Source organism: Salminus brasiliensis, chromosome 13 (assembly GCF_030463535.1).
Source record: "Salminus brasiliensis chromosome 13, fSalBra1.hap2, whole genome shotgun sequence".
Classification (NCBI taxonomy): Eukaryota; Metazoa; Chordata; class Actinopteri; order Characiformes; family Bryconidae; genus Salminus; species Salminus brasiliensis.
The window spans coordinates 13,294,817-13,297,316 of NC_132890.1; the positions used below are offsets into that span (position 1 = coordinate 13,294,817).

The 2,500-nt window shown below is 46.6% G+C and overlaps 2 non-coding genes across 2 annotated transcripts; both read left to right on the forward strand.

Annotated features, from left to right (window-relative positions):
* Positions 1-733: 733 nt before the first annotated feature.
* Positions 734-852, forward strand: LOC140575929 (5S ribosomal RNA). Its single transcript, XR_011981181.1, has one exon. It is a non-coding gene; the product is annotated as a 5S ribosomal RNA (ribosomal RNA).
* Positions 853-2,242: 1,390 nt separating this feature from the next.
* LOC140576497 (5S ribosomal RNA) lies at positions 2,243-2,361 on the forward strand. The gene has a single exon (XR_011981707.1). It is a non-coding gene; the product is annotated as a 5S ribosomal RNA (ribosomal RNA).
* Positions 2,362-2,500: the final 139 nt, after the last annotated feature.

Consider the following 2,500-nt stretch of genomic DNA (forward strand, 5'->3'; position numbering starts at 1 on the left):
CGTTCTCGTTTCGGGGGGCTGATTTCCAGTTGTATTGAGTTTTTTTTAAAATTCTCCTCCCAGACCTGCCTGCATCTACAACAGTTGTTCTTTTGTCCCCCTAAAGCTTCACAGAGTTCTTTGAACTTGACATGGCGACGCCACTTCCCTAAGTCAAAAGGCTGGCTGGCCCACTCAGCCCGAGCCTGCTTCACCGGCATCCCTGCGACTCGCAACTCATCTCAGAGCGATGCTTCGCCCGGCGTGCTAGCGTGAGCTTTTTTCTTTTTTTTTTTTTGCCCGGCTTCCATATTGGTAGGAAGTAGCCTCTGCATTTATCCCGTATTCCTGTTGTACCTTAGTATGTGGAATTTAGGGGTGTAAATAAAAGGAGCCAAGACAGTTGAGAAAGATTTGTGATTTTGTAATTGTCCCGTTTCACGAGCCCATTCGACTCATGTGGCTTATGTGACTTTTATGTTGACAAGGCCGAGTCTGGCGGCCGGCGTTAGCCTTTGTTGCTGAATGTTCAAGTGTCAGCCAAAAGAGCAAGTTTTGTTGTTTTATTTTTTTTGTGAAAAGAGAAGGAGGACAGGAGAGAGCAATGAAATGTGTGATTGGTTTGAATGAGCTTGGTGGGGTTGCTTTGGAAGTAAGAAAGGAGGGCGAGTAAATGTGTGTCCCCTGTAGTGTGGAAAAGGCAGCCGTCTTTTGCCGCATGCTTATAAATAGGCTGAGTGGAAGCAGTGCTCTCGCTTACGGCCGTACCACCCTGAGCACGCCCGATCTCGTCTGATCTCGGAAGCTAAGCAGGGTCGGGCCTGGTTAGTACTTGGATGGGAGACAGCCTGGGAATACCAGGTGCTGTAAGCTTTTGCCATCCTCAAGCACTTACATGCACATTCTTTCACTTGCTTTTCTTACTTTTACTCCATCTTACTTTACGCTTTCACAAATCTACAACGCATTACCCTTTCTTTTACATGTACGTCCTTGTGTTACATTTCATACGGCCTTTGGAGTCTTCAGAGTCGAAACATTTCAGCGTCAGATGCCGTTTAAGCCCACCTGCATGGCCTGCCATGGGATGGAAACCAATCAGTTGTAGTTTGGCTTAATTATAGCCAGTTGCTCTCAAAACAAAACACTGGAAAATATTCAACAAGAACTCTGTGGAGGGAATGCTGTGGATAAAAGTAACCCAAGCCTGCCAGTAGGGGTCAGTGTACGTTTGAGGAAACTGACAACATGGGGGGGAAAGTCTGTTACAGGATGTCAACGCAGAGCAGAACTACAACCAATCACAGTTGCAGCTCATGGGTGGGACAAGCCCAATATTTGCTGTTAAAAACAAACAAACAAACAAAAAAACACCTGCTAAGTTAGATCACTTACTTAGGTCACATTAAAGCAACACATCACGAAAGGGAGTGAGCCGTGGGGCAATAACAGCACCGTTTCGTCACAACCGTGATGTTTATTTCACCGTTACACGCAACCTCAAGTCATGGGCCGCCATTCATGGGTCCCCGTTCTCGTTTCGGGGGGCTGATTTCCAGTTGTATTGAGTTTTTTTTAAAATTCTCCTCCCAGACCTGCCTGCATCTACAACAGTTGTTCTTTTGTCCCCCTAAAGCTTCACAGAGTTCTTTGAACTTGACATGGCGACGCCACTTCCCTAAGTCAAAAGGCTGGCTGGCCCACTCAGCCCGAGCCTGCTTCACCGGCATCCCTGCGACTCGCAACTCATCTCAGAGCGATGCTTCGCCCGGCGTGCTAGCGTGAGCTTTTTTCTTTTTTTTTTTTTGCCCGGCTTCCATATTGGTAGGAAGTAGCCTCTGCATTTATCCCATATTCCTGTTGTACCTTAGTATGTGGAATTTAGGGGTGTAAATAAAAGGAGCCAAGACAGTTGAGAAAGATTTGTGATTTTGTAATTGTCCCGTTTCACGAGCCCATTCGACTCATGTGGCTTATGTGACTTTTATGTTGACAAGGCCGAGTCTGGCGGCCGGCGTTAGCCTTTGTTGCTGAATGTTCAAGTGTCAGCCAAAAGAGCAAGTTTTGTTGTTTTATTTTTTTTGTGAAAAGAGAAGGAGGACAGGAGAGAGCAATGAAATGTGTGATTGGTTTGAATGAGCTTGGTGGGGTTGCTTTGGAAGTAAGAAAGGAGGGCGAGTAAATGTGTGTCCCCTGTAGTGTGGAAAAGGCAGCCGTCTTTTGCCGCATGCTTATAAATAGGCTGAGTGGAAGCAGTGCTCTCGCTTACGGCCGTACCACCCTGAGCACGCCCGATCTCGTCTGATCTCGGAAGCTAAGCAGGGTCGGGCCTGGTTAGTACTTGGATGGGAGACCGCCTGGGAATACCAGGTGCTGTAAGCTTTTGCCATCCTCAAGCACTTACATGCACATTCTTTCACTTGCTTTTCTTACTTTTACTCCATCTTACTTTACGCTTTCACAAATCTACAACGCATTACCCTTTCTTTTACATGTACGTCCTTGTGTTACATTTCATACG